Genomic DNA, 23,399 nt, shown 5'->3' with positions numbered 1-23,399 from the left:
GGGCAAAGGGGAATCAAACCATTTTATTGAGTGGCTTGGAGGAAGGGTTGAAGGGCTGGGAGGATAATGAGATCCAATGTCCTCGGCAGGCTGGGATCTCCCCAGCTTCAGCATTGCCAAAAGCTCCTATTTCTTAGTTTCTTGCCAGCTCAAGGAAGAATTCAAATGGATTCATATTTATTTTCCATAATTTTTATTTGTTTTCAGTGGCTATGATATCTAGGGTATCTAGAATGTTGTACTGGTAGAAACAGAAGGCTAAGCACATTTTCTTAGTGCACTACTTCAGAACATTTCTATAAATGATTTGAGTGGTGGTACAACTGCTTTCTCTGGATGGAGGAGGGAAAAAAACTTAAGAATAGAACATATATTTATATTTCAATGAATTATTTAGCCTTAACAATAATTGTAAAAGGAATGAGAAAATAGTACAAGGGGGCAATAAGTTTTAGAAATTTGGAAGTAAACTACTTCAACCAAAAAAAATTAAATAAAGTTTAGGGAAAAGAATCTCCATTTTATGTGGGTGATAAGAACCTCTCATTAGATCCTTCTTTGGTGTTTCTTTCTATTCAAGTGTGGGATGAATTTATCATATACATGAATTGCTATAAATTTTTTAGCACTCTTCACTCTTACCAGACTTTCTCTTTTTGATTCCCACTCTTTTATTTTTTTAAATCTTCTACTTCCCTTTAGTTGATTCTGCTTAAAATTAGTTTCCCAATCTGTTTCTTTCTCTCTGCCTATAGTTCTCTTCCAATTTTCTCCTTACTCACAGACACACTAGACAGACATCTTGCTCATAGACTTATTCTTTCCCTCACCTATCTCCAGCATTTTTATACTACTCCTTTTCTTGGCGAAAAAAACAATTTTTATAGAAATGTTTCTCCTCTTTCTTCTCAATTTAAAAAAAAAGAAAACAGGCAGTATACAAAGAATCTTGGAAACCTTAAAAAAAAAAAAAGAATGATAAAAAGCTCGCTAAATAATAGTTATTTCTAAAAGTCAGGATGCTCGATAAAAGCAAAGATGTATCTGGTTTCACCAAAATGGATGAAGTCAGTAGTATTCTCCATGTTATTTCAATGTGATGGCGACAAGAACAAAGATCTAAGGCAATAGTTGTGAGAACAAAGTTCATGGAACAGAATCAATTTTTATTGCTAGCAATCATGTAAACTGAAATGGTTATAGGCTTCAGAAAGCATCTCAAAGAATGTGGATCAATGCTGAGTGCCAAAGGTGAAAATGTCTGGGCCAATTTGCTCTCCTTAAGAGTAAGTGCATTTCTAAGAGTAAAATGTAATTAAAAACAACAACAACAACAATTCCATGGAATGTTCTGTATGAACATTTACATGTTCACGATATTTTGCAAGTCAGCACCTGAATTAACACATTTAATTCTCACAACCACCCCATAAGATAAATTATTTCCTCTCCATTTTTCAGGTGGGGAAACTGAGGCTTAGCCCTGTTAGACAACTTTCCCAGGATTAAGCAGCTGGTAGGTGGAAGTACCAATATTCAAACACTGGTATGCCTGACACGGATCTGATCTCTTAACAAAATGCTGCCTCAACCTTAAACCAAAGGTAGAGAAGAAAATGGTGTCGTTTGATTACAGTGACCTTCTATGCCTTTCTAAAGGAAGATCCCTTAGATGCCGTATTCAAACCTGAATGGATTTCTTAGAGAAAATTTTGTCAGTCCTCACTTCATAGACAACATAATTGTAAGAGAATGGAAAGAATTAGCTCAAGAATATCTTTTCTTTGTGAAGTTATAACCCCAAATCACTCTGTTGGCAAGACTTAACTCTTTCAAGTCCTGTTCTCTGTTCCTTCCCACAAATTATCTTCCCCATTGATTCCTCACGACACTAGAAAGTCCAGTGATTGTTCCTGCTTTTCTCCACATTTGTAGTTCCATCAAAGGGCATCTTCTCTATTTTCCACAAGGAAGAAGCAGAGGAGTACACTCTGGACCCACTCTATCCCCTTCACTCACAGATTTCCTGCCTTAGGAAAAAACATATCTATAGTTGCTCTCTCAGTGAACAGGTTATTTGTGTTACGACATTGTTCTTGAGCATTCAGAACATCCCACTTTAGAGAATGGTAGCATCTTAAGTGCAGGCATTGTGCTATTTGGTATCGGTTACATCGAAAAGTTTCTTTTGTTGTTGTTTTCAGCAACTGTGCAGCTGAAAATACAGCCTATTTAGTCTCTCTTCCCGACACCATGGGGAGCTGGAGCATTCGTGTTCAGAGGAAACTCTTTGAAATGAGTCCACAAAGAACACTTCTCTCCAAGGACATGAAACCCTGTAAGTTGAAGGTAGGCACAGAAAGTTGTGACATATTCCAATGATTTTCTGTGGTACTCTCAGACTTCCCAATCTTTGTTGCACCTGCAAAGTTGTCTTTTTTTCTATTGAGGCTGAGGACTGCAGCCATATACCTAATAAAAACCGACGCTGTCAGAAGGAGGCAGGCTCACTGTGGATTGGAGGCTCTTTCTGTAGGCTTTTTGGATAGGCAAAGGCATTTCCTGGTCAACAAAATCTCTTGACAAACAATTCTGACACGTACAGAGGAAACTTTCACCACAGTCAGGACCACAGGGGGGAGATCTGACTTTACTAAATCTGCCTCAAGGAATTTGCAATTTAACATTCCACGCTCATTTTTCTTGAACCACTGAGGTGGAATAATTTACATGGTGAGCAAAGGACTAGCTTAAACAATGCTCTCCCTAGGAACTATGAGCACTAACAACGCTGCAAAAACAATACATATTGGCTCATTTTTTTGCAGATTTCTGCAGGGTAGGATTCCTTCATAATCAAAATGTGATTGAATCGTTAACCTCACTCCACTACACAGATGACTGTGAAGTATTTTTACTACCAGAAAATTGTTAAAAGTCTAAATTACTGTAATTGGGCCCTCATCTTTCATAGCCATTCTCCAGGGAGAACAGGGCCATGGACAACGGGCCTTGGCTTCCCTTGGAGAGTAGCAGGGGATGAGGCCTCAGGGCTCGGGCGCTGAGCTCTGCCTTTGTGGGTCTCTTGACAGCTGCCTCTGAGGAGCTGTGAAATTATCCTCAACTCTTCCCAATTTAAAGAGAAAAAGCCTCCTTTTAAATCTGTCCTGTTGTTGATTTTAGATCTTTTACATCTGCTAGAGCAGGGTTTTTCAGAGTGTGCTCTGTTCCTCTCTATGTTGGAGGAGTGGGGTAGGAGGAGAGAGGGTCCCGGGAGAACAATTCCATAAGAAATTGCATGTATGTATATTACTGTATGTATAACTTTTTCTAATAGTTTAAAATCAACTTTTATTTTAGTTTCTTTTATTTTATGTACAAATCTACAGTTTAGTCTTCATCCTATAACAGGCATGCTTAGGGCAATCAAAGGACTCAACCTGAAAGCAAAGAGTACAAATATAGATGCTTACAGACAAGAGATGTATTATTTGCGTGTGTGTGTGTGTGTGTGTGTGATTCAGGTAAAGATAAATAGTTTGCCTTTGACAAGATCCCAGTCTCACTGAAGAGTTTACTTAACATATGATCTTTTCTTTCTTTTTTAGTCCTGTTTTCCTTCATTTAAAAAGAAGTTTCAATTTCTCCCTTTAGGATGAGTCATTGGCTGTAAACTATTACTATATTTTGTTATGAGTTATTGTACATGTTACCTAAATGTCAATAGATTTAAAAACCCCCACATACATAACTAAAATACTGCTGCATAATCAAAATTCTGAAGACTTTATTTCCAACATAAGGGAAACATTGAACAGTTTGAAAATTCTTGGTCTAAAACTCATATAACTACAGCTTTGGGCTCACAATTCCTGGTTTTAGAAACTTTTTGCACTGTTCTGCTTTCTTTTCACGATGTTTTACCACTTCCTTCTCCATCAAGCTGACCTTTGATTTTAATGGGTTTTCCAGAGGGAACTTGCTGCAACAGAGGCAGCTATTGTTGGACATGATTTCAGATGACAGCTTCGCAGTATTGGTGTACTTTATGTTGTTACTTAATTGAACAAGAATAATTTAATGAGGCATTTTCTACATCATTTCTTTTTAATCTGGCAAAACTAGGATGACTCATCACCAAGGTTTTAGGTAAATATTAAACTAAGAAGACAGGAGGAAGTTGAAGGAGGTATTGGTTCTGGTTTTACCAAGACGGTGAAATAACACAAGTTTCAGTTTCCACCCTCCAAAATGAACCCTGGAGAAATTGTAGAAGCAAAAGGGCACTGTGGCTTTAAGGCAGTAACAAAAGAGAAATACCCCCCCCCACCCCCCCTCCGCCGTTATGCTCCCTACCCCACCTTCCAGATGGAAGACCATCTGAGAACCCGTTTGCACAGAATAGTTGTGTAGTAGCAGGCTGGGGCAGAGGAAGGCCACAGGCAGCAAATGGGAGAAAGGGTTAGAACAGTGGTTCTCGGATGTGGGCCTCAGAGCAGTAGCATCAGCATCACGTCAGAACTCATTCGAAATTTTTGGCTAAACCCAGATTTACTGAATCAGAAACTTAGGGCAGTGCCCAGCAATTTATGTTTAAACAAGTCATCCTGGTAATTCTGATACATGCTAAAGTTTGAGAAGAGAAAGCAGTTTTAAGCCTCACTTGCCTTTTTCCTCCTTTGCCTTGGATCAATCATGGCCTGCAAGTTTTACTACAGATACCCACCTCTTCCCAGCAGCTCAGAGGATCATCGGTGCCATTGCCAGTGCGAAGACTACTACAGCAGCGCAAAAAAGTCCTGCTCGGCAAGGAGTTACTAACGTAGATGTAGACTGACCAGCTGTTCTCCAGCATTTATTTCTCCACTAAATTCCTCAGGTTACAGCCTAGGGAGTAGAATGTACCAGCCTCTGTTGATTCACCTAAGGCTTTAAAGAAATGCTGATTGGAGTAGCTGCCTGCTGGAGGGTCAGCCAAAAGCTTTCTAAGGATTCTGTGGAGCCTGAGATACTGTATTCTGAGGGCTCATCTCTGCCTCCTCAACTCACCTGGACTGATCCAAATCAGTGTTGAAGATTGTGCCATTCTGCATGAACCAGACAGAATAGCTGATACCTCCAGGAGAACACAGGTTCATCAAACACGAGAATGAGACCTCTGAGAGTGACGTCACCAAGATGGCCACATAGGTGGTTCCTTACTTCTCTGCCCCCTTATTATAAGAACAACTAACTATTCATGGACAAGACACTACTCACCCAGGAGGGTGAGGCCAAGACCTCATTAGAAGGGCAAGAGAGGTGGCTACACACTGACCACATTGCCCCTCCCCCAGGCCCGCACAGCACCACATGGAGAGATCCAGCTTGGGCCTCCGGTTCCTCTGGAAGGAAAGAAAACCCAGGGAGGACAACCAGCCCCTACACCGTTGTGGGTCGCTTCTTGTGAGCCTCTACTCTGGTCCTGCCCCACAGGGATTGCAGGAGAATCTGAAGGGCTCAACCACGGGGAATTTGACTGTGAATGAGAATGAGACCTCTGAGAAGAGGTGGGTCCAGGATCATGAGGCCTGTAAATTATACGTTTTTATATTTTATTAAAAAAGAAAAACAAAATTACAAAATCAGGTGTGAAAATGAATATTGTATAGGATGACACAAGAAATCACAATAAAATACACATTTTAAAAACTGACAATTTTTCTATAAATCTAAAACTGTTCTAAAAAATAAAATCTATTAAATTAAAAAGAAAAAACTGACATATCACAAACATCAGTAAATCTAGGAAAAGTATTTTTATTAATTAACCACTTGATATATCCCTATAAAACTATTTTCCTTTTTTTTCTTTTTTGGCTCTATTGTCTTCATTCATCTCTTCATCTGTCAACAAGAAAGATATTTTAGTCTTTCCTATAATATGACTTCAAAATTTGTTTTTATTATTGATACCTGGATGCATAAAACATACAACTTCACACACTGATATATTTTTTTTTTTTTAAGATTTTATTTTTTCCTTTTTCTCCCCAAAGCCCCCCCGGTACATAGTTGTGTATTCTTCGTTGTGGGTTCTTCTAGTTGTGGCATGTGGAACGCTGCCTCAGCGTGGTCTGATGAGCAGTGCCATGTCCGCGCCCAGGATTCGAACTAACGAAACACTGGGCCGCCTGCACCGGAGCGCGCGAACTTAACCACTCGGCCACGGGGCCAGCCCCCACACTGATATATTTTTAATACTGCTATAGTTTTTGTCTTTATAATCACGGGACATCTGATCAATCCTATTTTGCATGATTTGTATTAAAAAACAAAGATTGTATGTTGCATTCAAAATTATGATTTTTGAATTTTCAAGTATATTCTTTTTTTTCTGCTTTTTCTCCCCCAAATTACCCCAGTATATAGTTGTATATTTTAGTTGTGTGTCCTTCTAGTTGTGGCATGTGGGACGCCACCTCAACAAGGCCTTCTGAGTGGTGCCATGTCCGAGCCCAGGATCTGAACCAGTGAAACCCTGGGCTGCCAAAGCAAGGCCGGCCCCCTCAAGTATATTCTTAAAAGCAGAGGACTTCCATTTTGACTAGGAGTCAATGAGAAACAAATTTTCCTCTTGCAATTTTCCATATCTGATGATTGGAATCATATTTTCACATATTATTTCCTGGCTTTGTCCATTTCAAACCACTTCTTTCATGTTTTCAGTGCTGGACACTGGAGAGCATTTTCATATTGCAGTATGACCTCTTTCATGTCATGATACCGGATGAGTTGGCACAGTGCACTGTTCTAAGTAGCTATTTCTTCACCAGTACAGCTAGTAATAACTTTCATACTCGGAAGTTATTGTGAATCATCTATATTGGAATGGAAATGGAAATAAAGTAGAAAAAGACAGCAGTCTTAACTGATTGCATATAAGTATCTTTGTTTTGCACATATACAAAAATATATAACCATTTTCTGGTGAGAGTCCATGACTCTTAAACTTTATGAATGTATTAGTCCAGGTTCTCCAGAGAAACAAAGCCAATAGGAGATGTATGTATGTATACACAGCGCAAGAAAAAGAGATTTGTTTTACGGAATTGGCTCCCTTGATAGTGGAGGTTAGCAAGTCCATACTCTGCAGAGCAGCCTGGAGACTCAGGGAAGAGCTGGTGTAGTTCAAGCCTGAAGGCAATCTGCTGGCTGAATGCTGTCTTCCTACAGGGAGGTCAGTCTTTTTCTAATAAAACTTTCAACTGATTGGATGAAGTCCACTCACATTATGGTCTACTTTATTCAAAGTCTACTGATTTAAACGTTAATCTCATCTAAAAAGTTATATTCCCAGAAACATCTAGAATAATATTTCACCAGATATCAGGGTACTATGGCCTAGCCAAGCTGACACATTAACCATTATTATGGTGACTTTTCTCCACTGGAGGAGTTTAACTACCTCAAAAGAAAATCAATAAACAGAACAGAGTATGTAATCTGAAGCAGAAGTACTGAAACAGAGGGGCTCTAGTGATCTGTAGTGTTCCTTCTTATCAGGTTTTTCTCTCCTTCCAGGCAAATAGGAGGGTTACACTTTTCCACATTTATAATTAGGCAGGAACATGTGACTATGTGACTAGTATTGGGCCACTTCTTTATGAGTTAAAGTTATAATTTATTACTTCTGTGTAAAGCTTTTAATTGCCAGTACGAGAGTCTCCAGAGCTCTTTTCCTGTACTGTGCTGGCCAAATAGGTTACCTGTTCCAGATGGTTCAACTACAAGATAGTGGAGCTTCCATCCATCTGGATTCCTGAGACATATGTAGTGTTGTCCTGGAGCATTGCCTGGACCTATAGTGGACTTTGCATGAGTTAAACCACTGAAATTTGGGAGGTTTTTGTTACTACATCATAATCTATTCTGACTAACACACGAATTAATGTATTAAAATAAGCATGCTAAATTTATAAAGATAAGGGAAGATATTAGCAATATGAAACACAACTAGAATCATAAAGAATAACAGTGGAAATATTAGGTATGAAAAAGTTATTATTTGAAGTATGGAATCTAATATATAGGATGAATAATATGATGGATAGAGCTGAAGACCGATTTGGTTGAATTGGAAAATCAGATTAGAAGACCCTCCAGAAGTCATCAGGAAATAATAAAGAGTTAAAAAATATGAAAGGAAAGGTTAAAGAGCTATGAAAGATAGGAATATAAGGTATAATGGAGGGTTCAGAATGGAAAAACAAGTAAAAATTGAGAGAAGAAAATATTTCAAGAAATAATGGAAATAAATTCCCCAGAATTAAAAAACTAAGCTTCAGATATAATGGACTCATAGTGCATCAAGAGAAGATATAAAGAAAAAAACACACATAGAAACATTGTAGAGAGATTTAAGAATATCAGAAACAGAGAATACTATATAATCTCAGAGAAAGTAATATGTACAAAGAAAAATCTTTAGGTTAACTTTGAACTTGTCACCAATAATAGTAGAAGTAAGAAGCTAGTGGAGTAATGTATTTTTATGTGTGTGAGGAAGACTGGCCCTGAGCTAATGTCTGTTACCAATCTTCCTCTCTTTTATGTTGTGCATTCTGTGCCAATCTTCCTCTATTTTATGTTGGATCCTGCCACAGCATGGCCTAACAAGCAGTGCTAGGTCCACACCCAAGAACCAAACCTGTGAACCCCTGGCCACTGAAGTGGAGCATGCAAACTTAGCCACTAGGCCACTGGGCCAGCCCCGATAATGGAGTAATATTTTTAAAGTATAAAAGGAAATGAACTTTGATCTATAATTTTGTGTCCAGCCAAACTACCATTCAGATGAAGATATATAATGAAAATACTCGCAGGCATTAAAACATAAAAACCTAAGAACGGTTGTCACACAAAGATCCACCTTAAGAGCAACAAGAGAAATAAGAGAGAAACAAGAGAAAAATGATTTTAGGAGATGAGGCAAGATAAATGTGAAGTAAGGGTGATCAAATAGCTTGGTAAAAGTTATGTTTGTTTACTTAAAAAAAAGAAACTAGTATTAATGAAAACATATGTCCAGCATGAACTTAGAGCTAAAATTCTAGCCATCATTAATAGGATGAGGAGAAGACCAAATGGATGTGAGAGAACGCCAAAGTATGTCACTTGTTAGAGGTAAAGTATAAATATCGATGCATTTAAGAAGCTAAGATGGTTAATATTAGATTAGGACAGTGACAGTTTTCTCTTCTCCCTCTATAACTTGTTTTTACCTGTTGCTCTATTTATGTTTCTGAGGTCTAGAGTTTATTTTTTAAATAGAGAATGAATCGTATGCCTGGTTTCTCTATACTATTTCTGTAAGAGATGGTGTCTCTCTCTCTCTCTCCTCCCTCCCCGTCTCTTTCACACACACACACACACACACACACACACACACACACAATAATGAGCCATATTACATTCATTTTCCTATCTGGAGGTTTTTAACTATGATTGGATTGGGTTAATTCAATTGAATGTCCCCAAGGTTAAAAGGTTTCTAGACTCAGTTCATCTCTTCTTGTCTCATTGAATATATTTATTTTCCATGTAATTTTTAATGCTAATTCAACAAGACATCAGGGAAGCCAAAACAAATATGTGTACCTTTTGGGTGAAAATATTCTAACTTGGGTAGTGAATATAAACCAATCATAGGAACATATCCAACTACTATAGATACTACTTTTACTACTAATATTAAAGGTGAATAACATTTTAAAATTTATATCTATATATTCATATAAACATAAAATAAGTAAACATAAATATAGTAAAATCATACTACTATATGGGCAGAGAAAGGTTATTCTTGCCACTTTATAGATGAGTGAATTGAAGTTCAGAGTGGTTACTTTCCTAAGCATCCAGTGCTGTAATTTCAACAAAGGAGACTGAATATGTTTTTACTACTTTTGCACCTTTTAAGCCAAACTCAATCTTTAACATTCAACTTCTGATTTAAACCTACATCTCTGTGACATATCTGTGAGCACACGCATGTACACACATACACACAAGTTCACAGCACACCTTCTGTGCAAATACGTACTCAGAAGATGAAGAGAATGCGTTATTTTTTTTCATACTCTATTCTTTCTTCTCATAATGAAGACTATAATTTATCAAGTGATTATTATATGCCAAACACTGTATACATTAAATAATTCTGTAATCTTAATTATTAGGATTATTATGTTATATCCTATATAATATATTAGATGTATATTAGAAAATATCTACACTCTACTTTTGAGGCTCTGTGAAGTTAGTTAGAGACATTAAGTTGCTTATTTAAAGTCACAAAGCTAGAAAGTGGCTGAGCCAGAATTCAAATACCGACTCTAAATCCTTTGTCTTTTTTTTTTTTTTTTAAGATTTATTTTTTTTCCTTTTTCTCCCCAAAGCCCCTCGGTACATAGTTGTATATTCTTCATTGTGGGTCCTTCTAGTTGTGGTATGTGGGACGCTGCCTCAGCGTGCCTTGATGAGTAGCGCCATGTCCGCACCCAGGATTCGAACTGACGAAACACCGGGCCGCCTGCAGCGGAACGCATGAGCTTAACCACTCGGCCACGGGGCCAGCCCCTAAATCCTTTGTCTTTAATAACTTGGCCATGCAACTTGCTGAATATAAATATGAAAGTTCCAAGGATTAATTTTGTGAGTGAGTTCAGAAACAATCTACTCAATAGGTGAGATGTGGGAAAGCCCATGTTGGGCCTATTCCTAACTTTGACAATTCTAGGGCAAACCTACAAACAGAGACCCTCAGCAGGATGGAGTCATGGAATGGGCCCATGCAACCCCTGGCATAGACTTGGAGCCATTCGTACGGGGAATTCTGGGTGCTGGATTGAGGGAGGGGGAAAGGAGGGGCACAGGCTACAGGTAGCATGTCCCCTTGGCCCCACAGACTTCTTGCCTTGTAGAGAGAGGTGCAGCCAGAGGAGGGCTGGAGTGGGACCTGGCTCCAGTTGCCAGTGTAATAGTGCTACATGGTAAGTATTTAACTGCCAAATTTTCTCTAAATAGAGGGATATGAGATTTCTTATACAGATGAAAAGGCAACTAAGTGGGACCTAGAATATTTTAATTTGCATAAATCTGATTTGGAAATTAGACAGAGATTGGATGTTCTCCACATACAAATAAGTTAACCTCACTAGTAATGAAATAAATGTAGATTTAAAGCAATAATAATGTCACTTTTCATCTTTTAGATTAACAAGGTCTCTTTTAAAATAAGACCAGGCTAAATGCCGGTAAGATGGAAGTGAGGCTATTGCTCAAATGTAAAACTAGTGGGAGAATTATCTGTCATAAATTTTCTTGGAAAGTAATTTGAGAATTTGAACAAAATGTCTTGAAATTTCCCCGTTATTTGGCCCAATAATTTCACGTATGGAATCTAGCCCAGGAAAAAAATCTGAAATGCCTAAAACGATAATATATGTACAAATGCATATCACGGTATTATATATAATGACTTAAAATGGAAGTAGCCTAGTAAGCTTAATGATTAGGGAGTAGATATATATGATTTAGTAAATATATCTAATTGGCTATTATGTGCCATTAAAATATGACACGAAAGTTTTTAATAACATAGGGAAATATTTGTATTCTAAATTTAAATTTCAAAAGCAATGCTGACTCATTTGTGTACACAATATTATATCTACTCCATAAAGATATGTATAAATAAAAGACTAGAAGCAATTACACTAAAATCATAAATAACAAGGATGATAATTAAAATAAATCCAATAGTTGGTGGTCAATGAGACAGTTGAGGATCATTGTATTGTCCACTGTTAGGTCTTCATGAAACAAAGAGCATGTTGAGATTGTGATTTTGTGAACAACAAAAAATGGATGGGTTGTTGAACATTTAAGCCACTTTAGCCAATAAGGATGATTTTCCATTGATTTGAATAAAATTATGTATGAGAAATTAATGGAAATGAATTGATAACTTTTTATTACCTATTTTGACTGCCATGATGAAAAAGGGTCTTATTATTGATTTCATAGATAGCAGGCTACACTTTATTTTTATTCATATTATATCAACATTGAGACTATTTTTGAAAAGCCATGTCCTTTGAGTGTGAAAATATTATTTAAAAATTTGAGACAAGCTGCTATATTTAGTACTATTTTCATTATTTTTTTTCAACAAATCTTTACAGAGCACACATGATATTCTAGGCACTGTATTAGGATACAAACAGAAATTGTCTGCATACCTTGGGATTCTTTAGAATTGATGTACCAAATGTAAACATTCCTAATAAGATCTATAGTCATATTTAATTATACATATCTCTCCTTATCTGTGGTTTTACTTTCTGTGATTTCAGTTACCCGTGGTCAAACAGGGTTTAAAAATATTAAAAAGAAAATTCCAGAAATAAACAATAAGTTCTAAGTTGCGTGCCATTCTGAGTAGCATGATGAAATCCCACCCAGGACATGAATCATCCCTTTGTTGGATCCCCAACCATCAACATCTTCTACTCTTAAGATCTAACCATAGACAATGTCATGGCTTGATGATCCTCCTTCTGACATAACATCAGAAGGTCAGTAGTAGCCTAATGCTACATCACAATGCTTACGTCATTTACCTCACTCCCTCTTATCACATAGGCATTGTATCATCTCATATCATCACAAGAAGAAGGGTGAGTATGGTACACTAAGACATTTTGAGAGAGAGAGAAACTACATTCACATAGCTTTTATTACAGCATATTGTTATAATTGTTCTATTTTATTATTAGTTATTGTTGTTTATCTCTTTCTGTGCCTAATTTATAAATTAAACTTTATCATAGGTATTATGGATCGGAAAAAACATCGTATATATAGGGTGGATGCAGTTTCAGGCATCTACTGAGATCTTGGAATGTATCCCCCGTGGATAAGGTGGGACTACTATATTCCTCAAAAATACTTCGTAGTGTCCTATTTTGTGAGGACAAAAAATAATCTAGTGAAAACCACTGAGGCATCATGGAGGCCACAGAGAGATTGTTTTGGTTGTTTTACTCCAAAGCAGTGGTTTCAATGTTCACAAATTGGGATTCAGAGAGATTGCTTGTGATGGTGATGAACTGGCTACTGACAAAGACAAAAACTTTGATTCATTGCAGAGTTTATAAGTGACCTTTATTGTGATCTTTTTTAGCCTGTTTGAGTACCTCCATAAATCAAATCCGAAAGTAATTTCTCAATTCTTAAAATTCACTGTAATATCTACATGGAATGACTGCAAATATATTCTCCACTATGATCAAAAGCACTAAGAAATTGATACAATCGAAGCATCAAAAATGAACAATTAACATTCATTTCCTTAATATGTTACTTCACCTAGCAATGAAGAAGAAAGCAGGCCTTTTGTTTTTTAATTCTTAAAAAAATTTTGATCAGATGATGAAAACGTACTTGACTTTTTTTTCTAGTATTAAAATGTTCTGAACAAGTGGTTATAAATCAAGTACTAGTTGACTACAGAGGAGACCCACAGATTTTTTTTCCCAGCAAAGTGGAACAATAAATTAAATTCAGATTTTTGGCAGTTTGATGGTGATTACATTCGCTCAGTAAAAGTGCACCATGCAGCTGGGATTGTGGAAGCAGGTATGCTACTTGTCAATTTAAATCAGGTATTATTTAGAAAAGAATCTCTACGTTATGAAATTAAGCAGTGCCACAAGATAGAACAGTTTATTTTTGAAATAAAAAGTAAGCCTTATTGAAGTGTCTCTGTGAGCTCACCAACAATAGTGACAAAAAACAAATACAAAACAAAAGACAAGAAAACCTCTGCTTTTTCACTATTGAATTAATTTCTTAAAAGTATCACGAAGGAATAGTTTTTGCCTCTGGTATCTTATAGCACTTCCTTGGTAAAGAATCATAATATTGCATTAACAATTAGATGACACAGCATGAGAAAAATACCCAACATACACACACACACACACACACACACAGCTTGGTGATGAACACATTTTATTAATTGAAGTTCTGCTTGAACCGACATTTTAAACTCTTTGGTATTCATCCAACTTCACCCAGTTCATGTTTTTTTAAAATAATAAACATTTATCTGCTTCTCTAAATGAGATCCTTTTAAAAACATTGCCGGCAGTCAATCTTCATCAATCAAGTTCTTTGTCTTCTTTATCAGTTCTCTCCTAAAAATCATTTGTGTTTTGGATTACATTTGGCTCCTCTAGGAAATGTAATTACTTAAAGGAATTGTAAATTGTGTGAAACAATTCGTTGTGAACTTCATCCATGATGGGCATTGATTGCAAATAATATACCTTTATAAAAACTCAGATTTCTTCCAATACATTTATGGTAAACTGGATTATTCTTCCAACTCTTCATCTGACATTCCTCCCACCCCTGCTACCACTGCCGCCACTTCGCAAGAGAATTAGACCTCCGCATTTCTTTGCAGTGCCCCCTTCCACCGTGGGGTGGAGTATAATTTCCTATCCTAGTGATGTTGGGATTAGCCATGTAACTATTTTTGGCCAATGGAAACATTACAAAGGCATCATGTGTTTCTACTCGCCCTTTGGTGCCTCAGTCATCACCGTGAGATGGACGTTCTTCAATTAGTTCCCTGGTCCCGGGAAAAGGGTGAGAGAGACAGGAAGCAGACTTACCTGATCTAACCCAGTCACGAGAGCCTGAAGCAGAGCCATCCCAACTGACCTGCAGATCTGTGAGAATAAACGACTGTTTTAAGCTACTGAATTTTGGGTAGCTTGTTACACATTATTTTGGCAATATCTAACTGATACACTCATGACATCACTTGCTGATAAGTAACATTGAAGAAATTTTTGCAATCTATTTTTTCTTTTGATAGGAGCTTTAAGTGACCTTCTTCCATGAAGTATTTAGAAAAGAGTAACTTTTAGGAGACCATAGACCTGGGTTCTGGTCTTTTCTTGGCGAACAAGTAATGCTATCTTTCATGAGTCCCTTAATCTTTCTGTGCTTCACTTGTAAAATTGAAGCTAGTAATACTTTGACACCTAAAGGCTAGGGCCTTAGATTTGGTGATACCTAGATCCAGATTTTGTGACTAAAATAAGCAATTTTATTAAATTAAACCATATCATTATTTAAGGACAATCCAACTCCAACTTTATTACTTGGTATAGTTGCATGGCGAGTTAGTGTCTTTTTGAAACACAAGAGTCCTGAAGTAGGAATTGAGAGAATTGGGGGTAAAATACCCAGAAGACAGGGCCAAGGGTAGACACTGAACTAAGATAAACAAAAACACTTTGGTGTCTGCAATAAGATAAGGAGGAGATACAGTTTTCTGAACCTTGTGTCTGACCCTTTTCTAAAAGCTATATGCTTTCTTGACTCCTTTTCTCTAGTCTCAGAAGAACATAGGTGTCTTTGGCCAAGTGTGTTGTGGTAGCAGAAGACCATTATTAGCATTACATACCTGCTTCCAGAGTTGTTTGCTTTTTTCATCTTTTTGTTGTCATTCATGATAAGACCTGGGCACATACACATATGTTCAGGCCAAACATATATTTTGCCAACTCTCATCACCCCTTGCTCCAAAGGTCAGGTTAGGGAGGCTCTTAGCTGAAAAACAAGATCTACCATCTTTCCAGGCCAGTGTAAAAAAGAAGTAAGTTTACAGATTTTTTTCATACATATTTGTTCATACTCCATTATGTTTTATAGAGGGTTTGAGGCAGGGAATTGCCACACAGTCAGGGAGACTGGGGAATACAGGCTTTTAGCTGGGTGGCAAACTGCCCAGATAAAAATGGGCAGAAAGAGAGAATGGGGATTGGGAAGCAATTAACCATTTCTGCCACAGTGATAAATCTCTGTGTTTTGCTCCTGAATTTATGGCACTATAAATGCTTGCTTTTTCCTAAACTAAATTTCCATTAATTCAACATGTTCATTCTTTCAAATTTTAGCAATTCATATGAGTGCACACCCTAAGGTACTATATACTTGTCCAGCGTAAGTACTTCTTGCCAAGTTAGCCTCTATAAGTGATGCCTGATCAAAATACAGTGATTTAGATTTAGGATTTTTAAACTCTATTTGTAGCACACCATAGACATTATTTAGCTATGTGGTTTTATTTCAGGTCATCTACATTCTGATGGGAACCAAAGGTGACCTATGGTCATTTAGTAAATAGGCAATATGAATGCTAAAGGCTGCCATGTACATTGGTGTAATGGAGGCGGAGCATGAGCCAATGAACTGTTGACTTTCTAACTAAAGTGTGGAATCATTTTACAGTTAGGCTTACCTCAGACAATTTTGAAGAAACATTCTTCTTCTCTAGTTACACAGGCACTTCTGCAAGAGAATCCTAAGATGTCACACCTATCACATATTCTTTGGGTTAGTCTTGTGACGTTAATGGCTTGGGACAGAAAAGTCAAATTACAAGCAGTGAAGTTATTGTAAGAATAAGCTCTAGGGGACTCTCAGCATAGGACAGAGTTAGGAAAGGTTTCAGGACACTGTGAAACTTCAGTGACACTTCAGCCTCTGGAAAAAAGACACCACAGTAAAATGCTGAATATCTGCAATAGACTGGATTTCACAGCTGCTCTGTGCATATGAAGATGGGCTGAGTTCTGTGAACAGAAATGTAACTCTGTTCTAGCTCAGTGTAGTTGCTCTGAACAAAAGTAATAAATAAATTATACTATTTTACATTTGTAAGAGCCTTTTACATACATCATTTCAGATTATGCATTGTTATTTACAGATCACAGGTAAGGAAATCGAGGCTCCTAGAGGTTAAGTGCCTTTGCCAAGATCATACAAACAGCAACCAGCACCTTGCGGACACCTTGCCAAAAAAGAGTCAGCCTGCCTGTGCCCATAGAGCCCATTGAAAAGAGCAGTACCAGAGGCTCAGGCTCTTGCAGAATTAAGTTTTATCGTGTATCTTTTCTGACCCTGGACCCCAATTTTTATCTCCATTATTTCTGGTTCCCCACACTGAATTTCTGTGATAACTTGGCCCATTGCCCCCATGGACTATTGTGCTACACTTTCTCTCCTCCTGCTTCCCATCCCAACTTAGCAAGTGTGAAGTTTTGGACCTTTTGTGTCTGCTATAGCATTGGCTGCAAGACACTAAGTGAAAGAGCTGAGCACTGACCCAAGTCACAAACACCAAATCTGGGGTTTTTGCCAACTTCTCATAATACTTTTCTGAGTCAACAGTATGATTGCCATTGCTATTCTAAACAAAACTGTGATTCTGAGCAGATTTTGATTAACAGATAAAGGCAAACAACTTCGCATTCATGTGTCATTTGTTTAATATCATGCCATTGTATTTTTAGTCTTACAGTCTGTCTTTCTTCTTCACAGTAATATTTCGAATGTTTTTGAAGTCAAGTTGTGAGAAGAGCCAAAGACTGCCTTCACTTAATCATTCATGTGGTTACTGATCACAATTTATTTTTTTGTTTTAGTCAGTTTGCAAAATTTTCATTTTTTGAGGCTGTATTGTATTCCATTGTATAGATATGCGTAATTAATTCCATTAATCTCCTATTGTTGGATATTTAGACTATTTCCTTCTTTTTTAACTGTAGAAAATGCAGTACTAGTATATCTGTAGGATAAATTCTTAGAATTGGAATCACTAATTCAGAGAGTATATGCACTTTTTTTTTAGAGAATGCATTTTATTTTATTCTTAGATGGGATATAGATTTTTCTTTTATTCTTGGATGAGATATAAATGCATCAACATATGCAATTCAAAAGGAAAGCAGCCAGGTACAATCATAGAAAATATTACCCATCCTCCTTTTGATAAGCAACCACTGTTACCAACTCCTTATATATCCTTCCAAAGTTATTCTATACAAATACAAGCATGTATGTATAGTAGGAATTACAAAATTCCTCTTATTTGGGAATATTTATGTCTTCTTCTGCACTGCATTTATGGGAGCCTAAAGGCTCTTGTTAATACATTGGTTGAGAGAGAGATCCACAGGCTATTATGTCATCATTCATGTTAGGAACACTCTTCTGTATTATTTCATCTTTCAGAGTCTACCATACATCATAATTATTGAAGATCCTGTTTTAAAAAGTTGTGTTTCTATTGATTTTCACTATGTCTGTCTATTCATCTGTAAGGAAGGATGGCCATGGATATAGGGGGCTACACTGTTCTTGTCCACAAGTTTTTAAAACATGATCCAGTCTGGACTGATTGCTTTCTATGGTAAAGACTGTACTATATCATAAAATCTGATTTTTATTTCTTTCATAATAAGAGAATTTAAACTGGACACATGATTGCGTATCTAGGAACAATATTTCATAAGCTCTCTTCTGGTAGGTGTGATTATCTGACTAAGTTATCACTGATGGTATAAGAATGGAAGTGAGGTGTGTAAACTTCTACTTTGTTTACTCTGGATTTATGCTCATTCTTTCTCCGTAAGCTGGCACATACGTATGTCTTTAAGCTCTGAACATGCAGAATAGTCCAACAATCTAGATGAGCAATAAGACAGAAGGAACTTGGGTCCCTGAATGATTGTGTGATGAACAGACATCCCGCCAACCTCCATTGCTCAGCTTGGGGGTGTTACTGAGAGAGCAATAGGACTCTGCCTTCTTTAAGCCACTATATTTGGAAGACCAATTTGTTACGGAGCTTATCCTGTACCTTAACTAACAAACCTCCACACCTGGCCCTCAGCAGACAACCTGGGATTCCTTTGATCTCTGCTGTGTCCCATGTAAACTTCTTTCTTAATCTACTTCCTCCTTTTGGTAGAGCGCAAAAGAGTGTATGGGAGATAATTTCATTGTTTTTGTTTGTGCATGTTTGAAATATCTTTTATTTGACCCTCTTACTGATGGAGAGTTTGATTAGGTATGGAATTCTAGTTGGGAAATAATTTTCCTTCAGAGTTTTGAAGTTATTGCTCCATTTTCTTTGTTATTCTAGAGAAAGTTCATTTTGATTTATGAGGTTTTTTTTCTCTCTCTATTGAGGGTATTACAATCTTTTATTTCCCAGTAAGGGTATGAAGTTTCCCACTGTTGTATTTTAGTGGGGATCTATCTTCATCCATTGTGTCTGGCACTCAGTGGGCCCTTTCAATCTGCCATTTAATCCTGGGAAATTTCCTTACATTCTTTGATGGATGATTTTTTCTTGTTTTCTCAGTTTTTTCCTTCTGTACTGCTATTTTTCAGATGTTGAACCTCCTAGATTGCTCTTATTTTCTTAACTTTCCCTCCTCCTTTTCATTTCTTTGTCCTTTTGCTCTATTTTCTATGAGACTTCCTCAAATTAACCTTCCAACCCATCTATTGGTGTTTTTCATTTCTGCCATTGTGTTTTTAATTTCTAAGAACTACTTTGAATATTCCTTTCTTATTATTTCCTGATCTGACCATGGATGCTATGTCTTCTTGTATGTTTGGGAGGATACCAATAATAATAATTTTCCTTTTGTGTTCTTCTCCCGTGCAGTCATTGTCCTCCAAATGGCTTTTTTTTCCTAATTATGATTATCTTCCCATTAGAGGCTTTCCTTGGATGTTTGTAGATCATTTCTTGTCTGCTCACAGAGTGAGAGTTTGAAAGATGATTGCGTGCTCTGATTATAGGAATGGCGCTTGCAGATTTCACAGTAGGGTGGTCTTGACAGACCAGCAGCTGCCAAGCTCCAGATGTCAGTATCTTTATGTATTTTCTTTTGGGCTGATCAGGTGTCCTAAAATACGGTTTCCCAGTCTTCAGCCTAGAGGGTAGAGATTTGGCTGCCAGAGTTCTGGAAGGTTGGGAGGTGGGGGCAGAGAGAAGGGGCTGTTGGTTCCAGCATTCGGCATTCACTATTTATGCTCCCTTTACTGCCCCTGTTTTTAGTATATTTCCCAGGCCCACAACTGTGCTTAATATGCCTAGACGAGAGACCCTCCATGTAAAGCTTTTCTGAAGAATAATCTTTCATATTTCCATTGGGGTTGGAGAGGTACAGTCACTCCATGGAGTGGACTTGGGAGGGCCTCTAGGGTTTTAAAGGATTTGCAAACTTTTACCATATTCTCTTTATTGTATTCTTTCATGCACCCAGTGTTCCTTTCACTCCCATTTCCAGAAATACCAGAACTCCCTGGTGTTACCAGCTTCTGAGGTTTTTGAGGATTTCTCAGTGTGAGTCAGATTGTTTCCAGCTACTCTCCGCTGTAGGCCTAGGAGTTGGACCATATTAGATCTACTTAATCTACTATTCACTTTATCTGGTTTTTGCTTTCAAAAATTAGCAGATATTTTCCTCCCGTATTTGAGAGAGTTTCTTTTTTTAAAGATCCCATTTGGTTCTACTTCAGGAAGAATTGAATTTAGATATGTGTTTTTAATCTGTCATTTTAACCTGGAACTCTGATGATTGCTTTTATTAGTATTTTATTTTTCTCCTAGACTAGCAGAAAAGGTTTAAAATGATTTACATTCCCTTACATACGTTCTTCTATGAAGAAGAAAATGCAATTTTATTATGAAAGCTGATGGAGAGTATTAAGAAATAGTTATATTCTCTGATTCAGGCAGTTAATTTAGGCCCAGAAGAATGCTATGAACAGGGATGATAAAAATCTTAATATGGCTCCAGTAAGTCTCAGAATCTATTGTTTAATATTCCATTTATTTAAAAGGATAGAACTTGTGCCAAACATGTACTTGGAATAAAAAATAAAGCTAACCGACTGACAGTAAACTGGCCAAATACAGAGACTTATTTACATAAAAATGATGTAAAAGAAGATAATCAAGTAGATCAAAACTCAGAAAACGGCTTTGTCTGCAGGCAATAGTACAGATGACAAAACTGAATAAACTCTAAAGATACTGAGAATTCTTTCTCTGTTCATTACTAATTGGCCATCTAGAAGGAGGCTACTGGTAAATACCCAAGTGAGAGAGAACCTGATCTATTTCTTCTGCCACTTTTGTCTAAATATTGTGTCTGCATTAGTATTAGCTCCAAAGAGCTTCTCTTTTTTAACTCCGTGTTGAGTTCACTGAGTTACTGACCAATGGAAACAAACTTTCCATATCCCCCTGCAGCTTTCAGATGAGAAGTTTCCATGGCATTCAGAATTATCTGACTTTCTGAAACCTATTAAAAAGCCTGAGAAGTAGAGAGGCTGTCACTCAGGTCCAATAGAATCAGCTGTCCGACTGCTCATCAGCTCTAACAGCAGTTTTACCAGTCTGCCTCCTTGCTTCTGAGACGCCCCTCTGAGGATCAGTCTCATCTGCCAGGGCGGAGAGAGAGAGTAAATGAACTAGATTCTAGTTTGCAAGCCAGCTATCCCACATAGAACGAGATCATTTCTAACAGATAAGCTGGTGGGGCTTCTGACATTTGCAGGGTATTAGCTCTTGATATATTTGAAGTAGGCTCTGGGGGCATGTCTCTGCACAGAGAAACCTAACATGGGATCCATTTATAGTTTCATTGCAGGCTTGTGAAGCATCAGCGAACCGTGGTGCATCATGATGAAAGTCTTTTTAAAGCTGTATTAATGATTCACGTAGTCATTCAATAGGACCCACTAGAATCTGTACTGTGTCTTATCAATCCCACTTTCCTGTGAGTGCTGTTCCTGAAGATCTGGCTACTTGACCACTGAAGGGAGATGAAGGATATTTCAAAAGAACCATTTGCCCTCAGGTACCCAATACATTTTGATGGGATATTTAAAATATTTAGAGCACAGAGAGATAGATTATGCTACTTGGAGACATTTGTAACCCAGATCTTCCATAGTCTTCGTGTTTTTAAGTGCTTCAAGGTTATTCATGACAGGTAGAGTTTATTTCTAACAGTCTTAGAACAGTTTTGACTAATCCCAGGCTGGTGCCATTTGACATGAAAAATAACAACACCCTATACCTTTCATCATAGTAGTCTGCTCTTATAGGTTGTCTAGGGTTAGTTAGACAAACTTGCTTTGTCCCTTGCTCGGATTGGCTTTGCCCTCTGGTGTCTCTCAAGGTCTTTATGCACATGGGAAGGGCCAGGAGACAGCAGAGCTGTGGGTGACCCGTTTGTCTACACTGCCTCCTATCATCTCCTGTCTGGGCTTTTTCTTCCTTCTCTTATTTATCCCAACATCCCCAAATGCCCTCAGACTCTTTCTACTTCTTCAGCCCTGAGTTTCTTAAGACATGACCTGTTAAATTAATGTTACTCATGGTTAAATAGTAATTGATAGTAGAGTAAGTGAGCCAGGAAGCTGCACTTCAAATTAAATAACAATTATAAGCCAATTTATTCTCCTTTCACTCTGACACTCAAAACTCCTCTCCTTTCACATTAAGCTCGTAGCAATTCTTACAAGCCAGAGTTAGATGGACAAAATGCTGTTTATTAACCAACTCTTTATAGAAAGATAATGCATGTGAGCTGATTTCCTGTAAAATATGAGCGTTATCGGAACTTGAAGATCCTCTATTACAGTAAGATTTAGTTTGAAAATTAGTTAAGAATACAACTTGAAAAACCCTCCATTATACAAATAGGGCCATAGAGTCTCAGAGATGGGAATTTACCTAAACTCATAAAATATATTAACAGCAGAGCTGGGTTAGATTCTCTTTCCCAGTCAGTGTTCTTTCCATTGCACTCTGCTGCTATGGCCATTTAGCAGCAATATCCCATACACATTTTCAGTTAATTCAATGTGAATCAAGTAGTAAATTTCACAAAAAAAGAGACAAGGAACCTTAGAATCGTTAATTAGGCAAGTCATGAAGATTCAAAACATTAAAGCACTGGAAAATTCTGCGTCCTCCAACATTTTATCTTGAATAATTTCAAACCCATAAAAATGTTGAAGGAATAGTACAAAAACATCTATATACCCTTCACTTAGATTTGCTAATTGCTAATATCTTGTCATATTTGCTTTCTCTGTCTCTATTTACATATATACATTTACTGAACTATTTGAAAATAAATTGCAGACATCATGACATTTCATTCTTAAATTCTTTCTAAGAGTAAGAAGTTTTCTTACATAGTCAAAATACATTAGTCAAACTGGACTTTAATACAATAATATCTATTAACAACATATAGTTTACATTAAAATTAACATAGGGTAATCCCCATTCTTTTGTTTTGTTTTCACGACTTTTACTATTGTAAAGAGACCAGATTAGTGCTTTTTTTTAAGTTTCCAATAATTTGAACTTGTCTAATTGTTTCCTTATGATAAGATTCAGGTTAAATTTTTTTTTGGCAAGAATACCAAATAGAGGATATTATGTCCTTCACTGT

The sequence above is a fragment of the Equus przewalskii genome, chromosome 13 (assembly GCF_037783145.1).
Source record: "Equus przewalskii isolate Varuska chromosome 13, EquPr2, whole genome shotgun sequence".
Lineage (NCBI taxonomy): Eukaryota > Metazoa > Chordata > Mammalia > Perissodactyla > Equidae > Equus > Equus przewalskii.
This window is presented reverse-complemented; position numbering follows the sequence as displayed.